The sequence below is a fragment of the Sapajus apella genome, unplaced genomic scaffold (genome assembly GCF_009761245.1).
Source record: "Sapajus apella isolate SASKATOON/1434 unplaced genomic scaffold, GSC_monkey_1.0 scaffold70, whole genome shotgun sequence".
In the NCBI taxonomy this organism is placed as follows: Eukaryota; Metazoa; Chordata; class Mammalia; order Primates; family Cebidae; genus Sapajus; species Sapajus apella.
Window position 1 is genome coordinate 9,393,238 of NW_022437010.1, and position 23,531 is coordinate 9,416,768.

The 23,531-nt window shown below is 40.2% G+C and overlaps 1 protein-coding gene and 1 long non-coding RNA gene across 3 annotated transcripts in view; one reads left to right on the plus strand and one right to left on the minus strand.

Moving 5' to 3' along the window:
- The window catches only part of GMDS (GDP-mannose 4,6-dehydratase), a 636,169-nt gene that overhangs the window by 296,443 nt on the left and 316,195 nt on the right, over positions 1 to 23,531 (plus strand). The window lies entirely within an intron of this gene.
- The window catches only part of LOC116531381, a 3,929-nt gene continuing 676 nt past the window's right edge, over positions 20,279 to 23,531 (minus strand). Inside the window, exon 3 of the long non-coding RNA XR_004260397.1 lies at positions 20,279 to 20,413. This is a non-coding gene — a long non-coding RNA (uncharacterized LOC116531381). The remainder of the gene's footprint in view (positions 20,414 to 23,531) is intronic.

Genomic DNA, 23,531 nt, shown 5'->3' on the forward strand with positions numbered 1-23,531 from the left:
ACATATCCTCATTCTGGCTGCCAAAGGACTCTGTGGTCACAAGTTCACAGAGGATATTTAATTGGGAGTGCTGGACATTGAGGAATTTTTCCTAAATCTGCAAACACAGGGAAATATTTCTCCATAGGAAGCAAATATAAGACAGGGAACTGAAAATATAGTAAAAGAAGATTATCTACTCTTCCACTCCCAGCACTAAAATGAAATGAGCTCATACACCATATGTGAAAAACGATGTGTATACTTCTTTCCCAGAAATGTGCTGGAGAGCTCGCTAGACACCAGCAAATTCTGCTATATTAATTAAGATTGATGGTTATTAAAATGAAATCACTTTTCTGAGCCAGATTTTGGGGAAGGGGAGTGTAGTAGTCGAGTGCTCCCTGTGAAACATGCCTAGAGAGCTCAGTGACACTCCTGCCCGAGGGAGGGCTGTCAGCACATGCCTGATGGTGGCTATTGCGACTGTTCACGTTGAGCCTTGGTACAGGGGCTGTGCCTGACACACACTCCTCCTTTTCTGTCACCAAGGGCTGAGCATACCCTGTGATCACTTCCTGCAAAGGCTTCAGTACCTGCTTGATGTTTTCAGCATATCCCCCTTTCCTTGGCTGATTCTAAATGCATCTGATACGGAATTTTTAAACGCAAATTTTTCCTGAGAACTTTAAAGTGCTCTTGAACTAATATCTTAGAACTTTTAAAAGTTTCAACTTATGAGACTGTTAGTGATGCTAGTAATGATAATGATAGCTTAGCAGGTAACATTTACTTAGCTCTGACCATGTGCCAGACACCCTGTCACTCATCTCTCTTAATCCCCATAATAAAATTATGAAGTACTTGTGGTTATATCCATTTTACAGGTAAGGAGGCAGGAGTTTAGAAAAGTTAAATTACCTTCCCATAGTCGTGAAGGATATAGGATTTGGCCCTACACGATTTGGCCCTAGAAATGCGTTCTGTCCATTACCTTACACTGCTTCTAGGTGGCCTGCCCTTCCATCACATTTTATTGCCACAGTGAGCTTTTTTCCAGTTACATCAGGTGCCTTCCTGGACCCTCTTATTTTTCCTCAAGATCTTTCTTCCTGTTTGACTTTTTGTTGTTTCTTTCCTTTCCTTATTTTTCATTTTAGGTTTGCTAAATTCTAAATTTAATTAGTAAGAAAAGGAAATTATGAAGTAAAGTATGGAAGCAAATCTTTCAGCTGAAATTTTGCCACATAGGTGACATAGAAACTGGAACTAATCTGTTAAGCTATCTTGTACGTCAGTCTATTAACTTTAAAAAAAATAAACACCTCTTTTATGGTGTTTAGTTTATAGATACCATCCTGGGAATACCGTGTCAGTGATATTGATGAATGATAGATACCTTCGGTTTTAGAATTATTTTACATGGTTGTTAATTCTGCTTTTCTATGATTCTCTTCACAATATTTGTTCTTGACTGATTTGAAGAATCCTGGGGATTTTTGTTGGTGGTATTTGTTGTTTAAAAACAGGATCTCACAATGTTTCCCAGGCTGAAATCTAACTCCTGGGCTTAAGTGGTGCCCCTGCCTCAGCCTCCCTAGTGCCTGGGTCTACGGGCACATGCCATGACACACATTCTTCAAGCACAGCCTTGAAGAATCTTGGGTTCACAGACATTGTTCTCATGCAAATCAGTTAAGGGCCTCTTCAGCCATGTGTGCATACTCTAAAGTTCAGACCATCCCAACTATAACTACCCACAAGAAAAAAAAAAGTGTGAAATACTTTATCTCCTTGCATATTATGGTCTGTTGTCAGCATGTGTTAAAAACATCTAATCTAGTACTGACCAAATGCTTTTTGTGCTCGTTACCTAATTTCCGGAAAGTGTACCTTGGGCCGCACTCCTGTTGCCATGCAGGCCCAGTCTCTGCTGCTGCTCTAGTGAGCGTGAAAGGCATACTGCTGCCTCCTGAGTGGGTGAGGACCCCACAGATAAAAGGAACTTCAAAAAGTTATAGATACGATTCAAGCAGAGAGGCTAAGTCACAAGAAAGCCATGATTTTTCTTCCTTGCATTTTTCTTTCCTTAATATTACTTTATATTGTATGTCAACAACTAAAGCAGTGTTTTCTGATGGGCACACAGTCCTTAGAAGTCATCCTTTACTATTAATTACGCTTGCTCTTGGAGTCTGACCCCTCTTGAAAAATTGCTTGAAGTCCAAATCAAGAATTGGCAATAGTTATTACAGAGGAGGCAATGTTACTTGTTTTCCTTGGGTGAATAAATGTCTTCTGTATCTTATTTGTTTTCAGGGTTTGCATATATTTACTTTTCTGTGACAGAAAAGAATAACAGAAACTGTCACAAGAGCCAAGTAAGATTACTGTGAAAGGAGGCATAATTGTATCATTTTATGGACGTTTATCTTGTCCCAGTTTTCTGTCAGTTGAAGAATTTGAATCAAAAGTCTTTTGAAGATTTTGTTACTTTGCAATCTTTATGCTGGGTGGCTATAAACCAATACTATTTTTGTAAAGTTACTTTGAACGTGAAATTTATAGGAAGTGTCTCTGCTATACTTCTTAAATGTCACCACACTCCTGAGTCGAGATGGAAGCAAAAGAGAAATTGTAATCCAAGAGGTTTCAGTATGAGTGTCATCAAGCAGAAGTAGGAACATTGTCCATCTGTGAAATAGCTCTGTCAGTTCTGAAATAAAGTCCAAACATGATGTGGAATGATGTGGGATAAGTCATTTTTAACAATTTGAAGAATATTGGGGATTAATGCTCATAATTCATTTCTACAAAATGCTACTATGTTATTTCTACAAAAAGGAGTTGATTTCAGAAGATGATATACATATCTCTATATTGTTCCCACGCATTTTCATTCTTATATACATACTAAAGATATTGAATTTGATACTTTCTCTTCCACAATAGAGAATTTTATCCTTCTTTATCACATCCTTTCTCTACATGCCACACCTCTGATTGTAGAGGTAAAAGTGTGTACAGCGGTCCCTACAAACATGAAGGCAGAGAAGAAACCCTAATAGGTGTCAGAAGAGAGACAGACTGCCTAGTGTGACCAGATAATCTGAACTGGCATCTGTGCTGATACCTTTATTCTCATTAGTGTCCATGTCCTTGAAAAATAAACATATCAGTGGAAGCATTTAATTATTCCTGAGACTGTGGAATTATGGCAGAAGCAATAAGAGAATCAGGTTCATTATGTCCTACGTGTGTAAATGTTAAGATACCTTCCTGTTTAAACTGTGGAATAGCCCTGCTCCCCTCCCTCGCCCTGCAGAAAATGTTGATTGAACACTTATGTGGTATGTACTGTGTTAGACACTGGTGAGAGAGACAGAATATAATGCTTGTCTTTAAGAAGCTCCCAGTTGAAGTGAGTAAACTGAACATTGCGGTGGGGTGTAATGAGAGCACGTAGCCTGTGAAAGGGTGATAGAGGAGCACAGAAGAGAGACAGCCCACACCAGGGAAGGAATCAGGAAACCCTTCCCCTGACATGGCACTTGGAGTGCCAGGCAGTTGGGAAGCAGCTGTGGATACAGATGTTTCTCACAAAGAGTAGGGGTAGTTCAAAGAAGGAGAAGATACCTGTGCATGCTGGGGGGTCTGCACACAGTAGGATGTCACTGGAGAGAGCCGTGAGGGGGACAGTGCAGGAGGAGATGCTGGGGCTGGGGCTGGGGCTGGTGACAGGGCACACAGAAGCTTCTGGCCCATAGGCAGTCTATAGCCATTGAAGAAAGAGGCTTGTGGTTGTATTTGCATTTGGAACCCGTGAGTTTTCAGGACAAATGAAGAGGGGAAAGAGAGTCACGTCAAGGAGAGTACCTGGTAGCAGTGACAGCAGTCCAGAAAAGAAAATGTTAAGGGTCTGGGCCAAATGGAATTATTCACTGTTTTTATACTTGTGCACCTATCAGGACTGGCTTTAGAAATGGCAAAAAACAAATCTCACACTAAGCTTAAGTGAAATAATTAAAGATAGAGAGCTGTATGGATGTTACCCATGTATGAAAATGGCAGGAATGTTTGATTTCAGGAACAGCTAGAACCAGAAACTCAGATATCTTCAGGATTCTCCCTTTTTTATCTTTTGTCTCCATTTTTCTTTCAGGCTTGGCCCCATCTTTTCAGTCCATTGTTTTCTATAAAACTAGAACTAGGATCACTGCCACTTTCTGTTTCACCGCCTTGGAGGAAAACTGCTTTCTCTCTCAACTCCATTTGGAATGGCCTGGGGTAGGGCCTTGGTCAGGTGCCTACTCCCTCAACTAATCCCAGTAACCAGTGGTTCTTTGGGCCAGCTTGGGCTGGGCTCTTACTCTTGAATAAATCAGTGCAGTCAGGATGGCAGGTTTAGGCTCCTCGCATTAGAATCGTGTGAAGTAGGAAAAAGCACCAAAGCATGCTTTGGGGGAATCTATGTATTGAGCAGCCACCTCACTTGTGGCTTCCTAGAGGCTGGGTTGGGGATTTATTTAGGACTGCTTAACAAACAGACTCAGTAAGACTTGATGAGCAGTTGACTAATGGAAGAGTGAGAAAGGACTCAAAGGGACTCCCAGGCAACTGAGTGGAGGGTGGGACCATTCACCATGCAGGGCCATCCAGAAAGTCATGTTAGCTTGGGGAAAAAGGAGAAGCAAGCGAGAGCTAATGGTAATGTCCCCTGAGGTGAACAGGAGGGCGACCAGAGCAGAAAGTTGCAGGTCATCATGAACAGGCATGAGCTTAGTTCTTGCTGGAGAGTGCAGTCAGCATAGGTGTGCAAAGGTTCTCCGGCAGTACAGGAGCAGAGACAGTGGGAGAGGTGCGGGAAGTGGGGTCGAGTCATGTAGTCAGAATGGGGTGTGTGTTTAAGATTTGAGCGGGGAAGAAACGTCCTTAGAACATCTGAACACTGCCTGCCTGCATCTGTGTTCTCCTCACCTGCTCCCCTAAGCCCTGGAGGAGCTGGCTGACTGGAGCTCCTCTCTGCGCCCACCTCCTTGAAGACTTGGCATTGGCAATTCCCACCTCTCTCCTGGATCAGTTTCTCCCTCATCACCAGATACTTCTCTTAGCATAAAAAGATACTGCTTTCCTGCCCATCTCGAAATGTAGTCCTCCCAGTCTCACCCCCTTCTCTCCCTAACAGCAGTTTTCAGAAGTCATCTGTGTTCCATGTCTCTGAAATCTCACCTCCATTCTTTCTCGTACCTTCTCCTTCCATGGACTTGTCTACCTCTTTTGGAAGCTCTCCTATCAAGGTCGCCGTTAACCTTCATATGCCGTGGTCACTTCTCTGTCTTTGTCCTTCTGACCTGCAGTCATGGTGATCACTGCCTCCTGGGTACAGGCTTTCCAGACTGTTAGGATCCTCCCGTGCTTTTGCTTTCCCTCACCACTCCCTGTTCATCTGATTTGTAAACATTATGGCATCAGTGTATTTGGTTCTTTGACGATTTATATTTTGTTGCTAACATTCCTTTATTAGTGGTCTCTACTGGCCTCAGGACTTGAAATATCATCCATGCATAAACAGTTCCCAAATGTGTGCCCTCAGCCTAGACCTTCCCTGGAAGGCCAGACTCATAGATTGACTCCGACATTAAATGGAGACTCACCCTTGTCTCATCCTGATTTAAATAGTTCGTGTTTATTAGTTCCCCCATAGTTTTATTAGTGTATTGAATGAATAGAGATAAAGTAACATAGATATCTGTGGGTAAGGCTAGCTTTTATATATACATTTGTTTTGATTTGGGGGACTTTGTCTTTGCTGGGTTGTTTTATTTGACTAAGGCCATGGCAGTTTTGTCCCCCCAGGGGGAAAGTTGGCAATGCCTGTGAACATAATTGAGTGGGTGCTCCTGGCCCACTGCAAAGCACTGCACAACCTGCAATAAAAAGGATTTATTCAGCCTTAAATGTCAGTAGTGCCAAACTTGAGAAACACTGAAATGAAGACTTACAAATTTGAATTATCTCATTGTCAGTGGAAAATGCATTGAACATTTGATGCAAATAGCAAAATAGTTTGAACATTTCCCTTTAAACACATATTTTAAATAGTTGATAAAAGATGGTAGCTATCTCAGACAAATGCACATTGTGAATTGTCCTCTTTTAAGCCTGAGATTCCTTTAAATGTGCCTATTGGATTTTGAGTACCTGCAGTTAAATAGTGTTGCTCTTGGCAGGGCTTAGTGAGCAAATGAGGTATGATCTCTCTGATCTCAGTCGCCTGCTCAGTCAGCCATGACCTTCTCAGTGTCTCTTCTTTCTACACCCTGTCTCCACTGAGCCATGGCCCAGGCAGTTCACAGTGGGGTGGCCAGAGATTACCACAGGGGAAAAATGCAGGGCCCCAAGGCGGAGGTTCATGTGGGGTTCAGGGTAAATTGGAATGATTTCTGTTTTCCAGTGAATATTGTCCAAACTGTCATTGTACTTTAACTCCAAAAAAATCTTTAAATCAAAATATTTTGGATGAAGTACTGAGCAATGGAATAGAATTTTTGTTAGACAAATTTTGGTTACTTTAAGTACCATTTGGATGTGGATGGATAATTTTTAAATATGTATGTATGCATGCTCATATACAATCATGTGTACATGTGAACACACAAACAGTAAAAATTGTCACACATGCAGTTACATTGTTTCTTAGGGGTTAAGCATATAATTTTAGGGCCATAGGAAATACACATTTGAAAAAGAAGTAATTTTGTATGGTGTGATAAACAGAATTGTCCCAAGTAGGACTTACTCAACCTCCCATAGGGTTTCTTCCTTACTTCCACTGCATCATCAGAGAAGGTCCAAGGTTGAATTTGTCTTTAAAAATAATCTCTATTGAAGTAATGCATTGTGATTTAATAGCTGATCAAATTCATTAATAAACTGGCAACTATTCATGTTTTAAAGGCAATTCCAATTGTTTTGAGTTTAATGCTGGCAATTTAAAGTGTGTTTTCTAAATTTTGTCAGTTCTTTTCCTTCAACGTTCGTTATAGAAGATAGAGATGTTATGTTGGTATGCTTTATAATATAGTAGAAACTTTAAATTAACATGGACTGTGTGTATACATATATATCCTTGGGTCTTTAGGAAATACCCAGCCTCTTTAATCAGCAGATAACAGTCAAAGGGAAGAGCAAAACTTCGTTAACGTGTGCATTCTGGAAGGGGATGAGCATCCCAGGTGTTAGTGCCTTCTGGCCCCCAAGAGAAACAAAGAATGACTCTCTCAGGAGGAAGCCATCGTTTTCATCTATGTCCTCTGATCTCCAGCAAATTAAGGTATATTAAGGTGTATGTATATATATTTTACGTATATGTGTGTGTGTGTGTGTATGTGTGCATGGCAGCGTGCACGTGCACGCACACACACACACATACACACACACACACACACACATTGATGTAAGGATAAGACGTAAGAACAAAGCCAGGAAATTAAGAATTTGGCTTTGGTCCTGCATCTGAGCCACCTCCTGGTGTGTTGGTGCTGAACAGGTCTCACAGCAGTGTCAATCATCTGTCTTCACAGGAAGAGGGGCCCAGTGTGAAGGGTAAAAGCACAAAGACAAGATGATCTTAAGATTTGCAATTTCATAGGAAAAAAGTGTAGCTTGCCTGTTACGTGAGAAAAATTATTATAAATTGTATTTCAGTCAGAGAGATGGTATAGACAGAAATGAGACAAATTTTAGGTTTATACATGTATTTTCATATACACATATACTCACTATGCACACATACTCCATATAAAATAAAACATAAAAATCAAACTTGGCCGGGCACAGTACCTCATGCCTGTAATCCCAGCACTTTGGGACATCGAGGAGGACAGATCACAAGGTCAGGAGATTGAGGCCATCCTGGCAAACATGGTGAAACCCCACCTCTACTGAAAATATAAAAAATTAGCCGGGCATGGTGGCGGGTGCTTGTAATCCCAGCTCCTAGGGAGGCTGAGGCAGGAGAATGACCTGAATCCAAGAGGCGGAGGTTGCAGTGAGCCGAGACTATGCCATTGTACTCCAGCTTGGGTAACAGAGCGAGACTCTGTCTCAAAGAAAAAAAAAATCAAACTTTTCTGAATGTCTAACATGAAAATAAACGTAAAAATGTACAGGGTGGCACAGTTATTCACATTGCATTCAGATGTGCAGAGCAAATGCAGTTTCCGTATTTATGTAAACCTGTATTTATCTTCCTTAAAGATTTCCCCTCCTACCAGAAGGTGAGAAGCACCATGGACACCAAATGGTGTCCAGTCATACTCACTTAGGAGATACAGTGATTTTCTTGAGCCTTTATGGAATGCCCAGCCTCTTTAATCAGTAGATAGGAGTCAAAGGGAAGAGCAAAACTTTGTTAACCTGTCCATTCTGGAAGGGGATGAACATTCCAGGTGTTAGTATCTCCTGGCTCCCAAGAGAAGCAAACAAACAGTGACTGTCTCAGGAAGAAGCCATCATTTGTATTGATGTCCTCTGGTCTTCAGCAAATTAAGGTTACTAAACATGAACTCTCACTAATTGCACAAGGAAACACACCACCATCAGTCAAAGTCAGGAGAAATAACAAATAAATTAGTTCCCCAAGAACTTCAAATATTAGAATTATCAAATTCAGAATATAAAATTACAAAAACGTGTAAATAAATAAAACTGTCAAGTCAGAAAAGTAAGCGAGCAAGAACAGAATATAAAAATGCCCAGGCAGATTTGAAAAAGAACCAAAGAGAACTTTGGATGCGCCCCCTCCCCCTCAAAAAAAAAAGAAAATTGAAATAAACTGTTAAATGGCCGACTTGAAGATTAGATTAGATTGCTGAAAGACAGTTAGATGGCTGTATGGAAATTAACCCAGAATATTACAGATAAGAGCAAAGAGATGAAAATTACCAAAAAGAAATTAAGACAGTAGAAAGTAAAAGGAGAAGTCTAATATTCTTTCCCAGAAGCAAAAAGAGTGAAAAGAGACAATATCTAAAGAGAGTTGCTGAGAAATTTCTGGACTTGATGAAAGAGTCACAGATGCAGGAGGCACCATGGACCCCAAGCAGAAAGCCATGTAACAAATTGGACTGAAACTCCAGGATACCAAAGAAAACAGAAATATCTTTACATTTACAAGAGAAAAAGGACATTACATTACCTGCACAGAAATGACAATTAGACCAGAAGCACACTTTTCCCTAGCAAAAATTACAAACCAAAAGGCAGTGGGAGAATACTGTTAGCATGGAAGAGAATTTTCAACATAGAACTGTGCACTTAGCAAAACTTCTTTAAAATGTGAACTTAAGTTTTCCACATTAAGGGAACTTATAAAGAATGCATTTTAAGAAAGGGATTTATGCCACAGGAAGGTGCAAGAAAGAAGGATGACAAATCAGTAAGCACAAGAATATGCAGAGAATTTTCCATCTGAAATTATAAGATGTATATTCCCCTGAAGAAGAAGATCCAGGGAGCTATTTAAATTAACTGAGGAAAACTTGCAGAGCTGAAACAGAGGAGAAACTTAGTTTATCACCTCTAAATTAATCTCCTACCAGTAGAGACCCCTATTGGGTCATGGCTGTTGTGCCCATGAAAGGAATATAGTTACCCTTAAAATGATGTTTAAGTGAGGAAACAATGCACCAGTTAAGTTTTATCGTGTATATCAAATATTCCTTTTTAAAAAATTATGCTTTAAGTTCTGAGGTACATGTGCAGATCATGCAGGATTGTTACATAGCTATGCAAATGCCATGATGGATTGCTGCATCCATCCTCCCATCACCTACATTAGGTATTTCTCCTAATGTTATCCCTCCCCAGTCTCCCCACTTGCTGCTATCCCTCCCCTAGCCTACCCACCTCCCAACAGACCCCAGTATGTGATGTTTCCCTCCCTTTGTTCATGTGTTCTCATTGTTCAACACCCATTTATGAGTGAGAACATGTCATGTTTGGTTTTCTGTTCTTGTGCTAGTTTGCTGAGAATGATGTTTTCTAGCCTCATCCATGTCCCTGCAAAGGACATGAACTCAACCTTCTTTATGGTTATGGCTGCATAGTATTCCATGGTGTATATGTGCCACATTTTCTTTATCCAGTCTATCATTGATGGGCATTTGGGTTGGTTCCAAGTCTTTGCTATTGCAAATGTGCTGCAGTGAACATACGTGTGCATGTGTCTTTATAATAGAATGATTTATACTCCTGTGGGTATATACCCAATAATGGGATTGCTGGGTCAAATGGTATTTCTATTTCTAGATCCTTGAGGAATTGCCACACTGTCTTCCACAATGGTTGAACTAATTTACACTCCCACCAACAGTGTAAAAGTGTTCCTATTTCTCCACATCCTCTCCAGCATCAGTTGTCTCCAGATTTTTAAATGATCACCATTTTAACTTGCATGAGATGGTATCTCAATGTGGTTTTGATTTGCATTTCTTTGATGACTAGTGATGATGAGCATTTTTTCATGTTTGTTGGCTGCATAAATGGCTTCTTTTGAAAAGTATCTGTTCATATCCTTCACACACTTTTTGGTGGGGTTGTTTTTTTCTTGCAAATTTGTTGTAGTCCTTTATAAAATCTGGTTATTTGCCCTTTGTCAGATGGGTAGCTTTCAAAAATTTTTCCCATTCTGTTGGTTGCCAGTTCACTCTAATTATTGTTTCTTTTGTTGTGCAGAAGCTCTTGAGTTTAATTAGATTCCATTTGTCTATTTTGGCTTTTGTTGCCATTGCTTTTGGTGTTTTAGTCATGAACTCCTTGCCTATGCCTGTGTCCTGAATGGTTTTGCCTATGTTTTCTTTTAGGATGTTTATGGTGTTAGGTCTTATGTTTAAGTCTTTAATCCATCTGGAGTTAATTTTTGCATAACGTATAAGGAAGGGGTCCAGTTTCAGCTTTCTGGACATGGCTAGCCAGTTTTCCCAACACCATTTATTAAATGGAATCCTTTCCCCATTGCTTGTTTTTGTCAGGTTTGTCAAAGGTCAGATAGTTATAGATGTGTGGCGTTACTTCCGAGGCCTCTGTTCTGTTCCATTGGTCTATATCTCTGTTTTGGTACCAGTATCTTGCTGTTTTGATTACTGTAGCCGTGTAGTAAAGTTTGAAGTCAGGTAGCGTGATGCTTCCAGCTTTGTTCTTTTTGCTTAGGATTGTCTTGGCTATGCGGGCTCTTTTGTGGTTCCATATGAAGATTAAGATGGGTTTTTCCATTTTTGTGAAGAAGGTCATTGGTAGCTTGATGGGGTAACATTGAATCTATAAATTACTTTGAGCAGTATGGCCATTTTCATGATATTGATTCTTCCTAACCATGAACATGGAATGTTTTTCCATCTGTTTGTGTCCTCTCTTATTTCCTGGAGTAATGTTTTGTAGTCCTTGAAGAGGTCCTTTACATCCTTTGTTAGTTGTATTCCTAGATATTTTATTCTCTTTATAGCAATTGTAAATGGGAGTTTGCTCATGATTTGGCTCTCCGTTATTGGTGTACAGGAATGCTTGTGATTTTTGCACGTTGATTTTGTATCCTAAGACTTTGCTGAAGTTGATTATCAGCTTAAGGAGATTTTGGGCTGAGACAATGGGGTCTTCTAAATATACAATAATGTCGTCTGCAAATAGAGATAATTTGACTTCCTTTTTTCCTAAGTGAGTACCCTTTATTTCTTTTTCTTGCCTGATTACTCTGGCTAGAACTTCCAATACTATGTTGAATAGGAATGATGAGAGAGGGCACCCTTGTCTAGTGCCAGTTTTCAGAGGGAATGCTTCTAGTTTTTGTTCATTCAGTATGATATTGGCTGTGGGTTTGTCATAAATAGCTTTTATTATTTTGAGATACGTTCCATCGATACCTAGTTTATTGAGAGTTTTTAGCATAAAGGCCGTTGAATTTTGTCGAAGGCCTTCTTGGTATCTGTTGAGATAATCATATGGGTTTTGTCTTTGGTTCTGTTTATGTAATGGATTATGTTTACAGATTTGCGTATATTGAACCACCCTTGCAACCCCAGGGTGAAGCCTACTTGATCATGATGGATACGCTTTTTGATGTGCTGTTGGATTCGGTTTGCCAGTATTTTATTGAAGATTTTTGCGTCATGTTCATCATGGATATTGGCCCAAAATTTTCTTTTTTAGTTGTTTCTCTGCCAGGTTTGGGTATCAGGATGATGTTGATCTCATAAAATGAATTACGGAGGATTCCCTTTTTTTTTGTATTGTTTGGAATAGTTTGAAAAGGAATGGTACCAACTCTTCCTTGTACGTCTGGCAGAATTTGGCTGTGAACCTGTCTGGTCCTGGACTTTTTTTGGTTGGTAAGCTATTAATTGCTGCCTCAACTTCAGACCTTGTTATTGGTCTATTCAGGGATTCAACTTCTTCCTGGCTTAGTCTTTGGGGAGTGTAAATGTCCAGGCATTTATCCATTTCTTCTAAGTTGACTGGTTTATGTGCATAGAGTTGTTTGTAGTAATCTCTGATGGTAGTTGGTATTTCTGTGGAATCGGTGGTGATATCCCCTTTATAATTTTTTATTGCATTTATTTGATTCATCTCTCTTTCCTCTTTTTTAAGTCCAGATAGTGGTCTGTCTGTTTTGTTGATCTTTTCAAAAAACCAGCTCCTGGATTTATTGATCTTTTTTTGAAGGGGTTTTTTGTGCCTTTATCTCCTTCAGTTCTGCTCTGATCTTAGTTATTTCTTTCCTTCTGCTAGCTTTTGAATTTGTTTGATCTTGTTCCTCTAGTTCTTTTAATTGTGATGATAGGTGTCGATTTTAGATCTTTCCTCCCTTCTCATGTGGGCATTTAGTACTATAAATTTCCCCCTAGACACTGCTTTAAATGTGTCCCAGAGATTCTGGTATGCTGTGTCTTTGTTTCATTGGTTTTGAACATCTTTATTTCTGCCATTGTTTCATTATTTATCCAGTAGTCATTCAGGAGCAGGTTGTTCAGTTTTCATGTAGTTGTGTGTTTTTGAGTGAGTTTCTTAATCCTGAGTTCTAATTTGATTGCAGTGTGGTCTGAGAGACTGTTATGATTTCTGTTCTTTTGCATTTGCTGAGGAGTGATTTACTTCCAATTATGTGGTCAATTTTAGAGTAAGTGAAATGTGGTGCTGAGAAGAATGTATATTCTGTGGTTTCGGGGTGGAGAGTTCTGTAGATGTCTATTAGGTACACTTGGTCCAGATCTGAGTTCAAGTCCTGTATGTCCTTATTAATTTTCTGTCTTGTTGATCTGTCTAATATTGGCAGTGGAGTGTTAACGTCTCCCACTATTATTGTGTGGGAGTCTAAGCCTCTTTGTAGGTCATTAAGAACTTGCTTTATTTATCTGAGTGCTCCTGTATTGGGTGCCTATATATTTAGGATAGTTAGCTCTTCTTGTTGCACCAATCCCTTTACCATTATGTAATGCCCTTCTTTGTCTCTTTTGATCTTTGTTCGTTTAAAGTTTATCAGAGAGTAGAATTGCAACCCCTGCTTTTTTTTTTCTTTTTTGCTTTTTTTTTTTTGGTCTCCATTTGCATGGTAGATTTTCATCCATTTATTTTGAGTCTATGTGTGTCTTTGCACGTGAGATGGTCTCCTGAATACAGCACACCAATGGGTCTTGACTCTTTATCCAATTTGCCAGTCTGTATCTTTTGATTGGGGCATTTAGCCCATTTATGTTTAAGGTTAATATTGTTATGTATCAATTTGATCCTGCCATTTTGATGCTAGCTGGTTATTTTGCCCACTAGTTGGTGTAGTTTCTTCATTGTGTTGATGGTCTTTACCATTTGCTACATATTTGTAGTGGTTGGTACTGGTTGTTCCTTTCCATGTTTAGTGCTTCCTTTGGGAGCTCTTGTAAGGCAGGCCTGGTGGTGAGGAAATCACTCAGCAATTGCTTGTCCATAAAAGATTTTATATCTCCTTCACTTGTGAAGCTTAATTTGGCTGGATACAAAATTCTGGGTTCAAAGTTCTTTTCTTTAAGATTGTTGAATATTGGCCCCCACTCTTTTTTATTTTTTATTTTTTTGAAAAGAGAAAGGAAGGAAGGAGAGAAAGAAGGAGAAAGAAAGAAAGAAAAGAAAAAGAGATAGAGAAAGAAAAAATAGAAACAGAGAGAGAAAGAGGGAGAAAAAGAGAGGAGATAACGGGAATCTTGCTCTATTGCCCAGGCTGGAATGCAGTGATGTAATCATAGCTCAGTGCAGCCTCAAACTCCTCACCTCAAGCCACCCTTCCACCTCAGGCTACCCTACCAAGTATCTGAGACTGCAGGCATGCACCTCTGTGCCAGGATAATCTAAAATAAAAATTTCATTTTCTTTCTTTTTTTTTTTTTCTGAAAAGTGTTTTCTAAAGTGACTGTCTTGTTTTGTGTTTCCACCTGAAACACAGGAGTTTTGCTCCAGTTGTCCCACGTATTCACCAGCATGTTGTATTATCAGTTGTTTTATTTTAGCAGTTCTAAAAGGTGTATAGTAATGTCTTAATTTGATTTTATTTTGCACTTCCCTAATGAGCTACGATGCTGAGTATCTTTTCTTTTTTTGTGTGTGTGTGATTATTTTAATTTAATATAAATTAAATTAAACATTTAATTTCTCAATTGCACTAATGACGTTTCAGAGGCTCAAAGGCTACATGTAGTTAGTGGCTATCTTATTGGATGGCACAGATTATCAAACATTTCCTTTATTGCAGAAACTTCTGCTAGACAATAGGATTCCTTAGCTAAAGTCATGAGTTCTTTCACATCAGAATTCATGGCTAATCTTCAGTAGGAATAGAGATTCAAAGTCCAATTTTCTCATTCCATGTTACAGTTACAAATTTCTCTAGTTTTGATTTAAAAAAAAAAACCTATCTCCCCAACTATATTTGCTATCTCCCCAACTAAGCTGGAAGCCTTTTAAGAGTGGGACCACTTTTTATCCAATTTGCCAGTCTGTGTCTTTTGATTGGGGCATTTAGTCCTTTTACATTCGGGGTTAATATTGATATGTGTGAATTTGATACTGCCATTTAAAGCTAGCTGGCTGTTTTGCCCATTAGTTGATGCAGATTCTTCATTATGTTGATGCATTCTACCTTTTGGTATGTTCTTAGAGTGGCTGGCAGTGGTTGTTCCTTTCCATGTAGAGTGCTTCCCTCAGGAGTTCTTGCAAAGCAGGTCTGGGGGTGATGAAATCTCTGAGTACTTGCTTGTTCACAAAGGATTTTATTTTTCCTTCACTTATGAAGCTGAGTTTGGCTGGATATGAAATTCTGGGTTGAAAGTTCTTTTCTTTAAGGATGTTGAATATTGGCCCCCACTCTCTTCTGGCTTGTAGGGTTTCTGCTGAGAGATTTGCTGTGAGTCTAATGGGCTTCCCTTTGTGGGTAACCCGACCTTTCTCTCTGGCTGCCCTTAGCATTTTCTCCTTCATTTCAACCCTGGTGAATCTAACGATTATGTGCCTTGGGGTTGCTCTTCTTGAGGAATATCTTTGTGGTGTTCTGTGTATTTCCTGGTGTTGAAAATTGTGCCTTGCTAGGTTGGGGAAGTTTTCTTTGATAATATCCTGAAGAATATTTTCCAGCTTGGATTCATTCTCTTTGTCACATTCAGGTACACCTATCAAATGTAGATTAGGTCTTTTCACATAGTCCCATATTTCTTGGAAACTTTGTTCATTCCTTTTTACCCTTTTTTCTCTAATCTTGCCTTCTCATTTTATTTCATTGAGTTAATCTTCGACCTCTGATATCCTTTCTTCTGCTTGGTCAATTCGGCTGTTGATACTTGTGCATGCTTCGCGAAGTTCTCGTGTTGCATTTTTCAGCTCCATCAATTCATTTATATTCCTCTCTAAGTTGTCTGTTCTTGTTAGCATTTCATCAAATCTTTTTTCAAGGTTCTTAGTTTCTTTGCATTGGGTTAGAACATGTTCTTTTAGCTCACAGAAGTTTCTTATTAGCCACCTTCTGAAGCCTGATTCTGTCAATTCATCACACTCATTCTCCATCAGGACTTGTTCCCTTGCTGATGAGGAGTTGTGATCCCTTGTAGGAGGAGAGGCATTCTGGTTTCAGGTGTTTTCGGCCTTTTTGCACTGGTTTCTTCCCATCTTTGTGGATTTATCCACCTGTCGTCTTTGTAGTTGCTGACTTTCAGATTGGGTCTCTGAGTGGACATCCAGTTTGTTGATAATGAAGTTATTTCTGTTTCTTAGTTTTCCTTCTAACAGTCTGGCCCCTCTGCTGTAGGACTGCTGAGGTCCACTCCAGGCCCTGCTTGCCTGGGGATCACCTGCAGCAGCTGCAGAACAGTAAGGGTTACTACCAGTTTCTTCTTCTGCTCTCTTTTTCCCAGAAGGATACCCGCCAAATGTCAGTCTGAGCTCTCCTTGAGCCGAGTGAGGTGAGTGAGCTTTCAAATGAGGTTACTCTTTGGATATACGGGGGTCAAGGAGCTGCTTGAGGAGACAGTCTGTCCTTTATAGGAGCTCAAGTACTGAGCTGTGGGCTCCGTTGTTCATTCAGAACTGCTGTGTGATTTCATGTGCGGCGACCCACTGCGCCGACTGAAACAGTGGCGCTGAGATTCATGGCACTTTTTTGCCCAGGAATCTCCTGGCCTGGCTCACTGTTTCAGTCCCCTTTTTAATCAGCTGAATGGGCTACTCTGCCTTCCCGGAGCTCCATTCGCCAGCTAAAAGGGTACCCAGTCCCGTATATTTTGTATTGAGAACTGCCGCACCTGAGCACCGGCAAAACAGCCGCACAGGCCAAAAGAGTCACGCTGGTAGCCCATGGGGCTTCTCCGCCTGGGAATCTCCTGGTCTGTGGGCACTAAAAATTCATCTGGAAATTCAGTGTCCACTCACTCTCTGCACTTTCACTGGGAGCTGCAATCCTGAGCTGCTCCTAATTGGCTATCTTGGATCTCTCTGGCCCCCACTCTCTTCTGACTTGTAGGGTTTCTGCTGAGAGATCCACTGTGAGTCTGATGGGCTTCCCTATGTGAGTAACCCTACCTTTCTCTCTTGCTACCCTTAACATTTTTTCCTTCATCTCAACCTTGGTAAATCTGACAGTTATGTGCCTTGGGGTTGTTCTTATTGAGGAATATCTTTGTGGTGTTCTCTGTATTTCCTGTATTTGAATGTTGGCCTGCCCTGCTAGGTTGAAGAAGGTCTCCTGAATAATACCCTGAAGAGTGTTTTCCAGTTTGGATTTATTCTCCCTATCAGATTCAGGTACACTGATCAAAAGTAGATTAGATGTTTTCACATAATCCCATATTTTTTGGAGGCTTTTTTCATTTCTTTTCACTGTTTTTTTCTCTAATCTTGCCTTCTTGTTTTGTTTTATTTTATTGAGTTCTTCATAGATCTTCATATAGATCTTCAATCTCTGATAGTTTTTCTTCTGCTTAATTGATTTGGCTGTTGAAAGTTGTGTATGCTTCACGAAGTTCTTGTATTATGTTTTTCAGCTCCATCAAATTGTTTATGTTGTTCTCTAAGTTGGTTTTACTAGTTTGCATTTTGTCTGATCTTGTTTCAGAGTTCTTTGTTTCTTTGCATTGGGTTATCACATGTTCCTTTGGCTCAGAGAAGTTTGTTATTACCCACCTTCTGAGGCCTGCTTCTGTCAATTTGTCATACTGATTCTCCATCCAGTTTTGTTCCCTTACTAGTGAGGAGAAGCGTTCTGGTCTTTAGTGATTTCAACCTTTTTGTGCTGTTTTCTTCTCATCTTTGTGTATTTATCTACCTCTAGTCTTTGAGGTTGGTGACTTTCAGAAGGGGTCTCTGAGTGGACATCCTTTCTGTTGATGTTGAAGCTATTTCTTTTTGTTTTTTAGTTTTTCTTCTAACAGTCAGTCCCCTTTGCCGCAGGACTGCTGGAGGTCAACTTCTGACCCTTCTTGCCTGGGAATCACCTGCAGGGGCTGCAGAACAGCTCGGATTGCTGCCTGTTCCTTCCTCTGGTAGCTTCATCCCAGAATGATACCTTCCAGATGTCAGCCAGAGGCCTCCTGTATCAGGTGTCTTCTTTGGATATAGGTGGGTCAGGGAGCCACTTGAGGAGGCAGTCTGTCCCTTATCAGAGCTCAAGTGCTGTGCTGGGAGCTTCGTTGCTTCCTTCAGAGCTGCTGGGCAATGACATTTCAGTCTGCTTCAGCAGAACTCACAACCACCCCTTTTTCTGGGTGTTCTGTCCAAGGTGGGGGGTGGGGGAGGGGGTTATTTATAAGTTTCTGACAGCCTCCTGCCTTTTTTCAGAGATGCCCTGCCAGCAAGGAGGGAGTCTAGCCACAGTCTGCCTGCAGAGGCATTGCTGAGCTGCCGCAGGCTCCACCCTGCTGTTTTGTAAACTTCCTTGCAATTTTGTTTGCACAAGCAAGTTTAGAGCTGCCTAGGTCATGGCAGACTCCCTTGGTAATGGCCAACTGCCTCGGTGGTGATAGTAGACGCCCCTCTCCCCGCTGAGCTCGACCATCCCAGGTCAAGCTCAAACTGCTTTGCTGGCTGGGGAAATGTTAAGCCAGTGGATTTCAGTTTGCTGGTCTTTGTAGGGGTGGGACCCACCAGGCCAGATAACTTGCTTCCCTGCCTTCAGCCCCCCTTTTTTCCGGGGAATGGGTGGCTCTGTCTTGCAGGCTTTCCAGGCTCAAGCTATAAGGGCCACCCAGGGTGTTGGACACCCACTGGCTTATTAGCCCTGGTGGGAATCTCCTGGTCTGTGATCAGTAAGACCATGGGAGAAGTGCAATATCTGAGCCAGAATGCCGGAGTGTCTGGAAAAAGTCCCCAGTGGCCTCTGTTGGGTAGGAGGGGTGGTCCTTTGACCCATTGCACTTCCCAGGTGAGTAGGCACTCCAACCTGCCTCGGTTTGCCCTCCTGGGCTATACCCACTATCCAACTAGTCCTATTGAGTTGAACCTGCTACCTCGGTTGGAAATGCGGAGATCGCTCGCCTTCTGTGTTGCTCTCGCTGGGAACTGTGCTCTGGAGCTGTTACTATTTGGCCATCTTGGCAGAAGTCCCCCTCAGAGTAGTCCTTTTTTTTTTCTTTAATTTAGTAGAGAAGGGGTCTCGCTATGTTGCCCAGGCTGATCTCAAACTCCTTGGCTCAAGTGATCCTTCCACCTCCCAGTGTGCTGGTTTTACAGGGAAGAGCGTATATCTCAAATATTCTAAACATTTGTTCCTATAGTGGGTTGGGTGGCAGCCACCAGAAAGATATGTCCATATCATAATTTCTGAACCTATGAAGGTGACCTCATTTGGAAATGAGGTCTTTGCAGTTATAATTAGTTAAGGATCTTGAGATGAAGATATTATTTTGAATTACCAAGGTGGGCCCTAAATCCAGTGACAAGTGTCCATATCATAAAAGAAGAGGTAGAGACACAGACACACATTAGAGAAAGCAGTATAAATATGGTGGCAGAGATTGGACCACAAACCAAGGAATGTCATTGTATACTGAGACAGCATCAGGGTTCTCTTCTAGATATTCTGGAAGGAGTGTGGCCCTGTTGAACATTAGCCTTCCAGCATCTAGAACTGTGAGAGAGGAAATTTTGGTTGTTTAGAGCCACCCAGTGTATGGGAGTTTGTTATGGCAGCCATAGAAAACTAATGCAGTCCTTAACAGTTAATTTATACAGGTTTTTAGAAAAGAACAAATTAAAATTTAAAAGAAAGTTCAGTGTCTGCTATTAGTATAACAGAATGTTGAAGCTTTTTTCTAGGTATGCTTTCTCTTCTTGTTTCTCTTTGGGATGGCATCTAGCTACAGTCATGTGTCACTGAACCACAGGGATTCGTTCTGAGAAATACATCCTTATGAGATGTCATTGTATTAATGTTGTAGATTGCACCAACACAAACCTGGATGGCATATCCTACTGCAAACGTATTGTTGCTAGGCTACAAACCTGGACAGCAGATTCCTGAGCAGTGTAGAGTTGCAACACAATGCTTAGTATTCGTGTATTGAAACATAGAAAAGGTACAGTAAAAATACCATATAAATGACAAAAAATGATATTCTTGTATCATGCAGCTCTATTGTAATTTTTTTTTTTTTTTGAGGCGGAGCCTCACTCTGTCATCCAGGCTGGAATTCAGTGGGGCGATTTCAACTCACTGCAACCCCTGCCTCCTGGGTTCAAGCGATTCTTGTGCCTCAGCCTCCCAAGCAGCTGGCACTACAGGTGTGCACCACCACACCCAGCTAATTTTTGTATTTTTTTATAGAGATAGGGTTTCACCACGTTGGTCCGGTTAGTCTAAAACTCCCGACCTCAGGTGATCCACCTGCCTCAGCCTCCCAAAGTGTTAGATTACAAGCGTGACCCACTGTGTCTAGCCTCTATTGTAATTTTATAGGACCACTGTCATATAAGCAGTCCATGCTTGACCTAAAAGTCTTTGTGTGGCATATGGCTCTATATGGGATGTAGTTATGGCTTATTTGATCTGGTGTTGAAAAAGGGGCAGGTGGTGTCTTCAGGTATTTGTGATACATTCTGAATTCTTCCTGGGCTCAGCTGATGACTTGCTGGTCTTAGCTATTCCCTTGCCTTGTGGCCACAGAGGAGGTGGGACTAGTCCCAGGTCTGGCTATGCCTGGTGTCTGCCACTGGTAAAATTCATGGGCTTCACATTCCCTAGGTTCATGGAGGGACTGAGCTTTCCTAAGTAGTCTTAACCTCCAAATCTCAATGCACTATTTCAGGGATGGTCTTAGAGTTCACGAAGGCTTGCTGGCCCTCTTGCTACTGCTCACATTGAGCCTTGCTTCACTGCTTACTGTAGCATGATATTTTATTCTTAGTGTGGATTATGATTGCATTTTATTGGTAAGAGAACTGAGAACTTAAAACACTTGCTTAGGGTAACAGCACTAACAAAAGTAGCAAGCAGAATTATACATAACTAACGTAGTATGTTAGACACAGTTCTAGTAATCTACCCTGAAAATTTTGTCCTTTGTCACAGCTAGATATTAAAGCTGAACCTGTTTCCAGGGCATGAGATGGCCTTCCATTTTTACTCCCAGCCCAGAGTCCTCAGTGCCCACCTATGATCTGTGTTCTGTGTTCTGGAGATCCCCTTTCACCTGGGGATTTTCTTTTATTTCTTTGAGGCTCAGCTTTGTATTTAACAAAATAGAATAGTAATATTGTCCCTAGCACATATTTGGGTTTTTTAATGTGGCAGTTTTTGTTGTCAACTGTATTGCTTGAGCAGAAGTTCTTTTCTTCTCATTCTATCAATGCTAGCAAAACTCAATCAAAGTAGAGTTTAGACTACAAACCTTAGTTGCTCTCTGTCTTATGGATATACATTTATTTGCAGTCTCTTTCCTAGGTTAGTGAGTTAATATTGAAAGCCAAAATCATTCAAGAAATGTTTATTATTTCTTCCTCTGTAGATCTACATGCCTGCTTTTGGTAATGGCTGTTTATTTTTTCTCAATCTCAGACTTTCAAAATAGAAAATTAAGAGATGTAGTCATCTATTAATAAAAGAACTAAGAAATCTTAACTTTTCATTGAGACTAGTTATAGATACTAATAACGTTTTAAAATAATAATTATAATAATGGCTAGCAGTTATTGAGTACTTACCGATAACCATAAAACCTGGATGTTCTCCTTTAAATATCATATGTTAGGTACTATTACTATCCTGATTTTACAAACAAAGACACGGTGATATTTCTTACATTTCTGTGAGAAATGCTATTTCATCTACATTAGTGTTCCCAGTGATTTGGCATGGCAGATATCAATATGCAAGTAGTGCACAGAGGAGGCTGTGACTTCAGAGTTGCTAAATGGTTTGCGTAAGATATCACAGCTAGTTACTCACAGAGCTGGCCTTCTTTCCATTCACTGAGCCAACTTTTTTTAGTCCTCTTTCTAACTAGAATTCTTACAGTTCAAAGCTTTTATAAATCAAGTATGTATTTAAATTAATTAAGGGGGTTCCATTATCCACAAGTGCTATATTTCACAAACACTTAGGTCATCTTATCACAGGAGAGATTCCTCCTTCATCACACTGTGGCTTAGTGAAACAGCACAAGGCTAGAAAGCCAGTGGGTCAGGCTCGGCTGTTTGCCCTGACTCAGGACAGTTGTGCAGCCTCTGTACACTTCTTTTTCTTCACCTCTTACTTGGGATAGTCTCAGCCCTCATGTTCTATGCTTTTATATAGTTCTTTCCTTCAAAGAGCAGTCTTCCATAATATAGAGTAAAAATGAAGAGAGCACATTAAAAAAAATAATCATCTTAAGCTTTTCTTGAGAATTAAGTAGTGAAACATATGGTTACAAAAATGTTTAAAATGAATCCAAAACTTATTCTTGAAATCGAGAAAATAATTGTATTTATGATAAAATCAAAAAGAATAAAGTGTTTACGAACAAATTACCAGCAGTGTAAAAATTATTCTCTGGAAACTATTGAACATTGTTGAAAGAAATTTTAAAATATTAAAACAAAGGGGAAAGATATCCTATATTCATGGATTGAAAGACACAATAATGTTATCATGGGAATAGTACCCATTTTGATCTACTGATTCAACATGATCCCTTTCAGTGTCCCAGTTGGTGTTTTTGTGGAAATCAACCAAAAATTCATATGGAAATTCAAGTGACAGAAAATAGCTAAAATAACCTTTAAAAAAAACAAAGTTGGAGAACTCATACTTCCTTATTTTTAAACTTGCCACAAAGCTACAGTAACCCAGACTGTGTATAACTGACCTAAGTATAGACATGGAGTAGATCAATGAAATAGAATTGTAAGTCAGAAATTAGCCCTCACATTTATGATTAATTGATTTTTGAGCAAAGTGCTAAGACAATTACATGAGAAAATTAGCCTGTCCCACAAACTGAAACAGCTGGATATCAACATGCAAATGGATGAAGTTCGACCATTTGATCACTAAAATATATAAAAATTTACTAAAAATTGATCAAAAGTTCAAATATAAGCAGAAAAACTATAAAACTCATAAAAACATATAGCAGTTAATCTTCATGACCTTGGATTAACGAAGATTTCTCAGATATGACACCAAAAACACACGCCATGAAAACAAAAATAGACAAATTAGATTTCATCAAAATTAAAAGAAAAAAAAGTGTTTATGCTTCAAAGAGCATAATCAAGAAAATGAAAAGTCAGCCTACAGAATGAGAGAAAATATTTGCAAATTATTTACCTGATAAGGGACTCGGATCCAGAATGTATAAAGAACTCTTGGTCAGGCATGGTGACTCACACCTGTAATTCCAGCGCTTAGGGAGGCTGAAGCAGGCGGATCACCTGAGGTCAAGAGTTCAAGACCAGCCCGACCAACATGTGGAAACCTTGTCTCTATTAAAAATACAAAATTAGCCAGGCGTGGTGACTCATGCCTGTAGTCTTAGCTACTCGGGAGGCTAAGGCAGAAAAATCACTTG